Source organism: Ursus maritimus, unplaced genomic scaffold, assembly GCF_017311325.1.
Source record: "Ursus maritimus isolate PB19 unplaced genomic scaffold, ASM1731132v1 scaffold_5, whole genome shotgun sequence".
NCBI lineage: Eukaryota > Metazoa > Chordata > Mammalia > Carnivora > Ursidae > Ursus > Ursus maritimus.
Genome location: NW_024426663.1, coordinates 24,883,582 through 24,896,720, shown reverse-complemented (window position 1 = coordinate 24,896,720; position 13,139 = coordinate 24,883,582). Strand labels below are relative to the sequence as shown.

The 13,139-nt window shown below is 39.8% G+C and overlaps 2 protein-coding genes across 4 annotated transcripts in view; both read left to right on the top strand.

Annotated features, from left to right (window-relative positions):
* The window catches only part of XRCC4 (X-ray repair cross complementing 4), a 271,809-nt gene that overhangs the window by 228,808 nt on the left and 29,862 nt on the right, over positions 1-13,139 (top strand). The gene's annotated exons all lie outside the window — the stretch shown is intronic.
* VCAN (versican) overlaps positions 484-13,139 on the top strand; it is a 178,142-nt gene continuing 165,486 nt past the window's right edge. For all 3 annotated transcript variants that reach the window (XM_040622121.1, XM_040622119.1, XM_040622117.1), the window contains exon 1: positions 484-527. The gene's annotated coding sequence lies outside the window, so the exon portion shown is untranslated. The remainder of the gene's footprint in view (positions 528-13,139) is intronic.

Here is a 13,139-nt window from a genome sequence, read left to right as displayed (position 1 = left end):
GTTTTGTCATTTCTAAAATGCAGCCAAGACTCTCATATCACAGGTGGTTCTGAAGATAAATGAGCTCGTGTGAAACGGCACTTAGCACAGTGCCTGGTCCCCAAGAAGAGCTGCATTAAAGGGGCAGCATTCTTCCTGCTAATCCGCGGCCACTTCCAGGCAGCCAAAACCACTGGGAAGGAGAGATGGGCGCAGTATGATGCCCGATGCAACAGAGCTGGTGCCGTGATGAAAGTCCCCTGAGAGTAGCAGAACAATTGCTTTTTTGTAAAGTGAGTTAAACCACTCCCTGGTGTGGCTAATGATGACTAATAGAGCAGAAGGGAGGTGGCCACCCTTGTGCAAGGCGCTGTGGTGGAGTTGACCGTGCTCTGCTGACAGAAATTCAGGTCATCCACAAGCTCTCGGCCTTGTTGCTCCTGCCATAGTTCTAATCGTAGAACAAATGGACTCATTTGCAGAAGAAATTTCAGCCTTTAACCTATCCTGAAGATGATTTTCTGGGAATTCCCAAATGACTTCCTGAGGTAAAATACGCTGCATTCATAGTGTACCGATAGCCTTTCCATGCGGCAGGTTGTGTTGGCATATGAAGTACCGGCATGGAGAGAGACATAGCCCTCAATAGATAAGTAATGGGAATATTAACTGGAAAACTCAGTTTGAAAACAGAAAAATGGTTCTCTTGGACCACAATATTTGAATTCTTTGATTTTTGTCCTGCTAACAGCACAGAGAGGCACAGTATCTCAAGGGTGTTGGGAAACTATTGGCATAAAACAAACATCTGACAATTTAAATGATTTCTTAAAAGGAAATACACTTCCTCATTGTGTGTGTGTGTGTGTGTGTGTGTATTGTTTTTTAACATATTGTTCCACATAAGATTGCAAAAGCAATGATCTTGTAAGAAACGAGACCTCCACTGAAAATGATGTGCACCATTAAAATACAAAATAAAGTGCACAAGCCAACAAAGCTGAGATTTAAAAAACTGATCTTTTTCTTCTCTTACATTTCATCTGTCCTCATTCCAACTTGGCCTGATTTGCTGATCCCAAACCCGGATATATTGCCAGGACCCTGTCAGGATCCTGTGAAAGGACAAGAACCCCCAACTCAGGTTTTAGTTGTTTCAGGGCTACTTCTGCTTCCCCTAAACTCCTTACCCTTTATGACCCAGAGGCCTCTTAAAGCACATTGCCAAAAACTTGGCAATGAGGTCATGTGTCCTTTGTCACTACATGTCTGATTCTTGTTAGAGATTCCCTGATACCCTAGTTCTCAGAGCCGTGGATCTGGAGCTGTGGCTTCTGTCTGTCTGTAGTGGGAAGTGTCCTCCTGCTTAGAAGAAAGGTGGATTCCATGCTGGAAGCATGTTGGCCCCACACTCCACATATTGTGTTGTGGGTCACTTAGACATGCTTCCTGAAAAAGCTCTTAGGAAGAGAGAAGTCCTCACTATTTTTTCATTCCTTATCTCTGAGAGAGAAAGAGGAGAGCCACTCCTTTTCAGGGCCCCCACTGCCTGTCCAAGTATGTCTCTGCTTTTAACATATCAGTAAGCTCCAACTAAACTTGTAATCTCGCTTCTACCTTTAACCACATCTCATTCCTACTTGGGTGCTTTCCACATCGGTGAAAAGCACCAACCTTATCATAGTTGTTATTAACTCTTCCATCTTGTGACTATACTCACTATACTTACTCCATTCTTTGACTAATTCCTACTCATCTTCCAAGTCTTGGGTTAAATGTCACTTCCTCAGAAAACTTTCCCTGACCTTCTGAACCCTGATTAGGCATTCCTCATAGGTCCTGTGTTCACACCCTGTTTTCCCCACCACAGCATTAGCACACCTAGTGTACATGGCCTTTGCAACTGCATATTTGCTTCTCTGTCTCTGTCACAGTCATTCATAAACACAAGAACCCAGTCTTTTTTACTGTTCTATTCTTTGGGTCTTCCTGAATGAGTAAATACATGAGTATAATGGAAACAAACTTAAACTATTTCAAGTGTCAACATGTCAGATGATCTGAGAGAGCAAGTGAGCTGGGAACCAAAAAGTGACCTTTTGGCCGATGTGGAAGTGGTTTGTGACAATGACAAGGGCACTTTCTGTGGTATCACAGGGACAGAAGTTGGAGTGAAGTGGGTTGGACCTGGCTAGGACATTATTAGTACCCGTAGACAGCAAACATAGACAAGTTTACTGTAACTTGTGCCATAGTAAGAGGAAGATCTGCTGATGCAGGAGAGAGGGGATGACAGCAGGAACATACACGTGACCCGCTGAAGACACTGCTTGTAAGAAAGTCACAGAGGTCCTTAGGGTCACGCAAAAGGCAGACCCAAAAGAAAGAATGCTCATCTGGGCAAAAGTCACAAGCACATTTTGAATCACAAGTCCTGATAAAATGTGCTAGGACAAAAGCGTTCAAATTCTAGAAAACACTCAGAAAGTAAGTTTACAGTGTTACTTCACTATGCTTTGTGCAGCAAGTTAGAATATCGGTAGATTTTGTTGGCTTGTTGTGATAACAGTGTCAAGGAAAAGAGCTCTAACTGTGCAGGAAATTCTGTGCTTTCATTTATTATTAAATATGGATGTCACAAAGGTATGAAGAGTCACACAGCAAACAAGCATGTGTTCACCACCTAACTTCAGGACTAACATATTAGTAAAAGTAGCAGAAGACCTGGTGCCTCTGGAATTTGTAATGACTTTTCTCCCAGTTGTGAAGGTCTCCAATTAAAGCACAAATTCATTTTTTACAATGAAAAAAAAATGTTCCCACTGTGGAAAATCATAACCAACTTGTTGAAGTTTATACAGAAAATATTTTCAGTAAACAAAGAGAAGTGCAGAGTTTCAGGAAGAAAGTGTGAGGGTCATGATGATAAAAGCAGTGGAGGACCCACAGATGTGCCCCGGGCCCTCCTCACTGTCATCAATCATAAGCCTGTCCTACTCCGTGGTTACCAACCAGTAGGTCTTGGACCCCCAGGGGGTAGCAGAATTTATTGTGAGGGGTCTGTAAATCCATATGCACATTCAGTATGGGTAGACTAAATAAATAATATGTCATACACACACACAGTACTATTTTTTAAATGTCTATAGATGAGGTGATGAATAAAATATAAATTCACTTGCTTCACTGAATTAATACAAGCCTTTGATCATTATGTATTTTCTCAATCTATAGACATTGAAAGTATAATGTCTAGCATGATGCAGTCTTCATACTTGAAAGAGATTTCACATTTGCCACTGTTATTTGCTTTTAGAAAACACGTATAAAGTCACTGGATGATGATTTAAAGAAGAGGCAAAACATTTTCTTTAATTCGATAATTATTTGAGTTAAAAAATCTGTTCTTTAAAACACTTGCCATATGTTTCAACAAACAAACTTGTTTTATTCTCTATATCTGCAGGATACTTTTGTGCTAACACCCTCCTTAGTCCATACTTGACACACAAACACCATCAGATCATGGAAAATGAAATAGAGTATCTAAGGTCTAATTCTTTAGGAGTCTGAGTAGGGCTTCTCTCCCTCCTTTGAACACTGATAGTGCCCCTGGGGCAGGAAAGTAGGACCAGAAATCCCATTTTTCTTTTTCTTGCCTCTGCTCACCGTGCCTTGAGCCACACGGGGTGCTTCCAAGCAGATGTGGCCCGTTGCGAAGTTGTCCATCTATAAGGAGGTCATTTGTGCTTTATTCATGCAGAGGAACCCAAAGGCTCTTGGTGTGCTCTTATCTGCCTTGCTATTTAGTGTGCCCTCTGGAGAGTGTTAATTTGTTTTGTAGTTATATGTTTCAAATGTCTGTCTCTCCTCACCAGTAAAATAATAAATTGCTTGAAACAGCTGAGCATGTAATTCATATTTTGTGTTGAATGGAATTGACTGTGAAGAAAAGCAACACCCACTCTTGCCTCAGTTCTCTTTCTCCCTAGGGTCTAAGTGAGCAACAGAAACGCTCTTTCAGGGGCACCTGAGTGGCCTAGTTGGTTAAGCATCTGATTCTTGATTGCAGCTCAGGTCTTGATCTCAGGATTGTGAGTTCAAGCCCCGCATTGGGCTCTTTGCTGGGCTTAGAGTTCAGTTAGAAAAAAAAAAAATGCCCTTTCAAATTTGGCATGTTTTACCAAAAACTCTTCACTGAAATATTTCCTGCAGTGAGAGAGCACACAGGATGGCACAATGACCCAAATCATTACTCTGATTCCCATAATGAAAAGTTGATTTTTTTATCACTTTTCTTTAAATCTTTCTGATCACACAAAAGAGGAAATCTTAATTTAGTGTCTGCATGTATTTGACGCTTCTTACACTGTCCTCTGTCCTCCCTCTGGTTTTTATTTATTTTTTAACAGAGAGAGTATCTAGGCCTCACATTCAGAGCCTTTAGCACAACGTATCAATATTTACATAAACTTTAAAGCACTGTTTTGTATTGATTGTATATGTATTTTATAGCTACCATCTATTTATGGCCAATAATATATTCTTTATCCATCTACAGTAGTGATATAATCTTTTAAAATAATAGAGTGAGTCAATTTAAAGAAAAATATTATAAAGATATTGGTGGTTTCATAGTACAGTAGAAACCATGTGAGTTATTCAGGAGTGAAGTTTGTGAGATCCTGCCCTATCACACAGCAAATAGATCATTGGGAGACATAGAATATTAACCTGTGAGCACCAAGTATTTTATGAAGGTGGAAAAGCTAGTCATCACCCAACATTCTGAAGAAGAGGGTAATGTTCTGGCCATAGAGAAGTGAGTAGGCATGCGTGAGTCCCAGCGTTCTGACGTGACCCTTCCCACCACATGCTATCATACAGAGTTACCAGTAGCATTGGCTTCTGCATCTTTGAATGTGAAGAAGAATAAAAGCAGTTTAAATGTTGTTTTTAACCTGGCAGTGTATCATTTTTCCGATGCCACAGTATCACCGGGTCCAAAATAAAAGGGGTTAAAGATTACATTCTGAGAGGCTGGCAAAACAGCTCTCCAGTGCATTACTCAGCTTGAGGCAGACGTCACAAGGGGAACTGGCTGTCGTTTTAAAGCCAGTGGGTGTAAAACTTGCTGTTCCTTTCTATTTGTCTGTGAGATAATTCTGGCTCTCCCTTTTCCTCCAGGGCATGGCTGCCAAAAAGAATGAATCCTATACCTACCCCATTCTTGATGACCTCCGAAACAGGAGACACAAATGTTTCTTACTGTTAACCAGAAACATTTCCCCAAATGACTGCAAATAGCACAAATGTCTGTTCCATTGATAGATCATTCCAGCAACACTTTTTTTTTCAGCAGAGTGGAGATAGTGGCACAGCGGGATAAAGTGGGCTGGAGTCACTAACTTTGACGTTCCGATCCTGGATCTCCCACTGCCTAACTCTCTTCTCTCAAGCTAGCCACTTAACCTCTCTTTGGAAGTCAGCTTCCTTACGAATGAGACCTGCTCTCATGCACTTCTTGTCTAAGTACCAGATAAGGCAGATACTGTACAGAGGCAGTAGCCACAGCGTAATCCACAGTGTAAAAGTGCTTTCCGGAAGGATCTCCCCCCCCACCGGATTTCTTAAATTACTCAGCTTCATATGTTCCCCACCAGTGTCGAAGGCTACGGCCAGACAAAAGGCCCCTCCTTGTACTGAAGACCAGCCCTTTGCCTGATTAGGGGCTCATTTCAATCGTGAACCTTGATAAACTTGTAAAAAAAGTGGACTTGATTTTCTTCATATCTCCCTGTTGGTGGATATCATTTAATGATCTCATTTAATGAAGTTTTTCATTTTTTTTCTTTTTGTTTTTGCTTTGAGACTCTAAATTTCCAGATACGCATAGAAGACTCAAAACATACTCCTTACTTTCCAGAGAAATAGTTTTGATAAAACAGAGATGACATTTGTTACCCATGAAACATACTTTTTTTTGACATCACCTGTAATATAGAGAAGACATACTCGTGTATTTACTTGGGCTGAGAATAGATTGTAAAACTTAATCTTGGAAATACATAAAGATAACACTGTTATCTTTTGCCTCAGCCATTACCAAAGAACTGGGTTCGGTTAGAATTGCTATTTGCCGAGCAATAAGGAATGCTAAGAGAGGAACAAACTTCATTTTGAAGTGGTATCATGTGTGGACAAATTAGTTTGTGTACTTGACCCAAGTAGTTAGCATAGAGCAAGATGGACTCAGTTTTCTGGAACCCTGTACCATACATTGTTGACCCCTGCTAGTTATTTCCTCTAGGAATACTCTCATGAACTGAAGAAGCAAACTGACATCCAAAACTTAACCTATGCACAAATAAAAGGACAACAGACACAGTGTTAGTCAGACTAAATTCTCTGATGCCCCTTCTTCAATAAGGAGTAACTAGATTAAATTTAAATTCCTCAGATATGAAGTAAAATAGGTACTTACTACATTTCACAACTTTTGAGACTAGAATGATAAATGATTATTTTGTAAAAAGATTTTTGAGCCTTACCTTGATTCTTAGGGTTCAAAGGAACAAGTTGTGACTGAGAAGACTGGTAAGAAACTATGTATATGGAAGATTGTGGTGAAATGAAATTTAAAAAGCCCTAGGGACGTTTTTTTGTGCCTGATTTGGCCCGATCTGTTGACCACTTTAGCTTTTCAGCCATCTCATTAGAAGTCGTTTTCAACAAAGATATCCATTAGGCAAATTACAAATGGTGCGTTAATGTGTGTGATGAGGTTTTCATTTTTCTTTCTTTGAAGCTTTGAAAAAAACTTTGGGTGGTTATTATAATTGAAGTCCACTCTTGCATGCTGGATTTCCTTCATCTCTCTTTAACCGTAATTTTGAGCTGAATCTCCACCAAGGGGGAAGTAGCATTGGTGCTAATCCCAACTTGGCAGAATTATTGGGTTCCACCCCAACAGTCACCAAAACATTTGGGTTTAGTCAGAACACCAATTCATCACTTCATAAAACCAAATCTCTTCTCCATCTCACAATAACCTGTTCATGGACCATAGGGAGAGTGAGAGAGATGTGAATAGACTCACTGAATAATAGGGCCTGGCCCTCTCAGATGTCAGGAGAGAACTGAGACACTTCCACTTTTTGAGACTCCTGGAATATTAAAACAAGAAGGAAAAGAAGAGAAATGCCAGAACAGAGTAGAAAAAAAAAAAAAGTGTAGCACATTTTAAATACATAAAATCATGCTTTAAACACATAAAAAATAAAATAACCTTTCTGGAAGACAAGATCAGATGGCCAGATTTGAGGCTGTTTGTGAATATAACGGCCGTAGCTAAATGGCTTTACTATAGACATATATTTCCCAGCCATCATAACTCCTGCTTGGAGCTGGGTGGAAGTTCCAGGATCATTTAGGCTCATTTGATAGATAAAAAAAAAAACTGAGGCCAAAGAGCATAAATGATTTGCTTTAGAGCGCAATTAATTGGTGTAAAAGCATATCTCAGTATACTCTCTGTGCAAGTGGAAGGCACATGGGAGGCACAGAGAGGTCTGGAGTGATTGGGATGACTACTAGCAGTTGATAAGGTGGTGAGTATGGAGAGCAAAATTGCAGGGAAAATAAGTATTGGGCAAAGCCACCATAAAGTGGACTGAGTCATGGCCAGATGTGGCTAATCAAGATTCCAGATTGATATTTCCACATGATTTCAGTGAGAGATGCAACTATGCCACTACTTCCTAAGGTGAAATCACAGGTTCTTTATTTCCAGTACTCCTATTCTGTGTTTAGTTCTCTAGTTGGAAATCTCGGTGAGATCCTCGTGGAGACAGGTGGCAACTTTTTCCACTGAAATTTTAAGCTAGGAAGCAGAGATGTTAGGAGTTGATTTTAACTCAGTCTTTTGTGAGACACTCTCTTCTTTGAGTCATGCTTTAATAATTTGGATCTCAGCAATGATTTTATTTATCTTGGGGAATTTTACTTTTCTAGAGAGCCAGAATAATTCCTTCCTTTTAGATATCAGAAGCAGACACTGGAAAAGCTGCTCTCTGTGTCTTTTTCATACTGTTGGGATTCTGGGCTCCTTAGTAACTTGGCCAACCATCTTGAATCAAATGTTAGGCAAGTGCTGTTGGCTCTATCTCCTCATAGATCATTTCCAGCTGTTAGAACAACACAAATATGAAATCTTCTGAGCCAGGAAAACTTGAAGTTTTCATTAGATCCCCATACAAAGATTGGATGAAGTGATTAAAAAGCATCGATCCCTTGTGTTTTGAGGGTGACAGGCTATCGATACCATCACAGTGTTAGTGGAAATGTAATTTGATACAAACATTCTAGTAGGCACTTTGGCGATATGCATCAAAAGTCTCAAAATGTATATATTTTCCAATTCAAGATGGCAGACTAAACACGTGCATTGGACTCTCATTTCTTCCAAGGCCTTATTGAATTAAAAGTATAGCAATGTAGGATAGAATCTCCCTATTTATCTGTATCTCTCAAGTTTAGTCAGGAAAATTGAACCAAGTAGTTGAATAGAGAGAACTGAATATGGGCACCTATTTATGAAAGCATGGGTACATCTAAAATGCCAGATGAATTTGGCACTACTGCCACCACTAGGGCTGGGGGGCTCAAGGAAGAAATTATTATTGCCGGAGCCTAGGAAGCCTGGCCTGCATGGCAGGAGCTGAAAACATGCAGAAAGGGGCTACTGGTGTTGGACAAGAAAGAAGAAATGCAACATTTCTAGAGATGCTGCCCAGGGCAGAAAGAGAAGGGAGAAATATATTGTCTTCTTCCTTTTTCTCTGTCTCCAGTATCCTACCAGTGCTTCCCACTGGCTGAAACTCCATGGAAGCCAGTTGGCATGTAAATGTCATTTACAGGGACTAGTCACTGCTCTGTGGTAGAGAGCAGAGCAGGGAAACATTGAGTAATGACTAAAAGCAAAAAGGCAACTGCCTGGCACAACAGACAAGCAAGAATGGGAAGTGTGTGTCACTAAAGGTTGAACCATTTAATAAATTCCTGGAATCCAAAAAGGTAGATGGGAGCCATTAGACAGAAAAGAGGGCAGAGAAATCATAAGCCTAGAATACCCTCTGACAGCTCTGTAGAGGAAGAAAGCTTATCTGCCCTGTGGAACCCCTGAGATGCCTTGGGTGCAGTATCAGTAGACACAACAGAGGGAGAGAGTGAAAGATGGAGCTAAACACAGAGAGATTACTCAAAAGTCTGAATATGTCCAGAATTCTTCCAGTCAGCACCCTATCTCTAACATATGTAAGCAGGCAGCTCGCATTTTATCCCCAGGCAAAATATATGATGACTCCTTTCTAAAGAAATTAGGTATACTGGGAGAAGATGACATTTCTAAATTTGTTGATGCCTGAGAGGGAAGCCGTTACCATTTGAGCATTGTCCAGGCACTCAGCCTGACAGTCAGCTCCCACTCCCGTTGGTCCTTGTAGTTTACTGCTTGACACTGCCTGGCCCAACCCAGAGAAAAATTTCAGAAGAAGGGGAGAGACCGGCTAGAAGAACAGTCTCAGGCCACTATAAAAGCAGAAACATCTAGTCCATCTACCCAGACCTCTTTCTTAACAGAGAGAGAAGTCACTAGAACGTGAGGAGAACTAGCAGTATAAAAAGAGAAGTCCAATTCTAAAAAACAGAAAAACAACCTCGGAGGAAACTGAAATGATTTAGGGAACAAAGAGAACTTAAAAAATCATCCTTAGAAATATTTTCCAAAAGATCGGAGAGAATACTACATCTACAAAACATGAAATAGAAGGAGAGAATGAGAAAGCACTCTTAGAGATTTAAAATATAATTTCTCAAAATAAAGAAATTTAGTAGAGATACTAGAAAACATAAAATCAAAGAAATCTTTCAAAACATTAAGTAGGGGTGCCTGGGTGGCACAGCGGTTAAGCGTCTGCCTTCAGCCCAGGGCGTGATCCCGGTGTTATGGGATCGGGCCCCACATCAGGCTCCTCCGCTATGAGCCTGCTTCTTCCTCTCCCACTCCCCCTGCTTGTGTTCCCTCTCTCGCTGGCTGTCTCTATCTCTGTCGAATAAATAAATAAAATCTTTTAAAAAAAAACCACATTAAGTAAAAAGCAGAAGATGGAAAATATGAAGAACAAATGGGGAGGGCCTATATTCAGCTAATAAAAACCTTAGAGAGAAGGAGGCAAAGAAATGTTTAAATTATTCAATCAAATCATAAAAAAGATACATGCTAGAGCTACAGAACGATAAGACTCTGGTTTGAAATGGCTCATTGAATGTCTAGCCCAATGAATGGAAACAGACCCCCCCCCCAGCTAGACACACTGGGGTGAAATTTCAGAACAGTGTAATTAAAAAGAAAATCTTGCAAGCCTCTAGGAAGAAAAAAGTCACAATTCACAAAGGAGAAAGATTCAGACCGATAACCTTTAAAGTTCTGAAGTAAAACTTTTTACCTAGAATTCTCTATAAATACAGTTTAAAGATACAAGCCCTAAGTACATTTATCACCTATGTGTCATCTCTTCTGAAGTTACTTGAGTGTCTTCAGCAGAAAAGATCAGTAACCAAGGCAGGTGGGAACAGTGGCTTGACCCAGGAAAGGAATAAAGGGATGTTCCAGGTAGCCACAGGCCTAGGAGCAACCAGTCCTGAAGAGAATGGGACAGTAAGCCCCAAGGTTAGGCTTCAGGGACAGTCTGTGGCTTACCAAATAGCCAACATGGCTTAGAGTGTGGAAAATAACTAAAGGGTAAGTAACAAAAGGGGTGGGAGTAGAAAGTAATAGAAATTCCAGGGGAAAGGTTGTACTACAAAATCTTGATCAAATTGTCATGAAAACTAAATGCTATGATTTTAAGGAATCCATGGACCTTCATGCTACAAACAATATACTTTGGGTGGCCTAGATTCCTATACAAGGGCTCATGGAAAAGGTACTAGAAGCCTAGTGGATCAATTGGCATGGTGTATATCTATTTTTGTTTTAAAGCATAATACTGGCAAATCACTTTGTTGGTTTTCTACTTAAGACACAACCTAATGACATAACGTGGAAGATTTATTTGTATTTGCAGCAGAGAACAGAAATATTAACTACTTGGATTACTTGTCAAAGCAAAGCTAACAAAAGATGGAACAAAAGTTTTCTGGGAGGAAAGATGGAAAGAAATAGAAGACTATCTCTTCTTTTAGGGAATGGTCAAGATCAAGAAATACTGTCAAAATGGGAAAAAGAAATGAGACTTTAGTTTTATTGCCTAAAAGTAACCAATAGTAAAGCTAAAAGTAATACAACAAATGTTGAGGTGGAAATAGAAATGAAAATGAGCAAACCCCTGTCTTCATCTGAGGAAGTCACCACATATTGTCTAAAGGAGTTGAATTGAAGAATACATGTATTATCTAGCTCCTTCATACAGCAAAATGAAGTGTTGACATCATTTCAGAAAAAGCCCAATCTCGTTTCCTTTGCCTTTAGAGACGTGTCTTGAAAGGAGTTGCTGTGGCCAGTGTTGAAGAGGTTACTGCCTATGTTCTCCTCTAGGATTTTGATAGATTCCTGTCTCACATTGAGGTCTTTCATCCATTTTGAGTTTATCATTGTGTATAGTGTAAGAGAATGTTCCAGTTTCATTCTTCTGCATGTGGTTGTCCAGTTTTCCCAGCACCATTTATTGAAGAGACTCTCTTTTTTCCATTGGATGTTTTTTCCTACTTTGTCAAAAATTAATTGACCATAGAGTTGAGGGTCCATTTTGGGGGTCTCTATTCTGTTCCATTGATCTATGTGTCTGTTTTTATGCCAGTACCACACTGTCTTGATGATTACGGCTTTGTAATAGAGCTTGAAGTCAGTCATTGTGATGTCCCCAGCTTTGGTTTTCTTTTTTAACATTCCCCTGGCGATTCAGGGTCTTTTCTGGTTCCATACAAATTTTAGGATTGCTTGTTCCAGCTCTGTGAAAAATGTCAGTGGTATTTTGGTAGGGATTGCATTGAAAGTATAAATTGCTCTGGGCAGCGTAGACATTTTAATGATGTTTTTTCTTCCAATCCATGAGCATGGAATATTTTTCCATCTCTTTGTGTCTTCCTCAGTTTCTTTCATAAGTATTCTGTAGTTTCTAGAGTATAGATCTTTTACCTCTTTGGTTAGGTTTATTCCTAGGTATCTTATGATTTTTGGAGCTATTGTAAATGGAACTGATTCCTTAATTTCTCTTTCTTCAGTTACATTGTTAGTGTATAGAAATGCAACTGATTTCTGTGCATTGATTTTATATCTTGCTACATTGCGAATTGCTGTATGAGTTCTAATAACTTGGGGGTGGAGTCTGTTGGGTTTTCCACATAAAGTATCATGTCAAAAATGAACTTTCGGGACTTCATCAAGATAAAAAGCTTTTGCATAGCAAAGGAAACAGTCAACAAAACTAAGAGGCAATCCATGGAATGAGAGAAGATATTTGCAATTTACATTTCAGGTAAAGGGCTGGTATCCAAGATCTATAAAGAACTTATCAAACTCAACACCCAAAAAACAAATAATCCAGTCAAGAAATGGGTAAAAGACATGAATAGACACTTCTTCAAAAAAGACATACAAATGGCTAACAGACACATGAAAAAATGTTCAACATCACTACCCATCAGGGAAATACAAATCAAAACCACAATGAGATACCACCTTACACCAGTTAGAATGGCAAAAATTAATAAAACAGGAAACAACAAGTGTTGGTGAAGATGTGGAGAAAGGGGAACCCTCTTATACGGTTGGTGGGAATGCAAGCTGGTACAGCCACTTTGGAAAAAAAGTATGGAGGTTCCTCAAGACATTGAAAATAGAGCTACCCTATGACCCAGAAATTGCACTACTAGATATTTACACCAAAGATACAGATGTAGTGAAAAGAAGGGGCACATGCACCCCAATGTTCATAGCAGCAATGTCCACAATAGCCAAACTGTGGAAGGAGACGAGATGCCCTTCAGCAGATGAATGGATAAAGAAGATGTGGTATATATACAATAGAGTATTACTCAGCCATCAGAAAGGATGAATACCCACCATTTGCATCGGCATGGATGGAATTGGAGGGGATTAT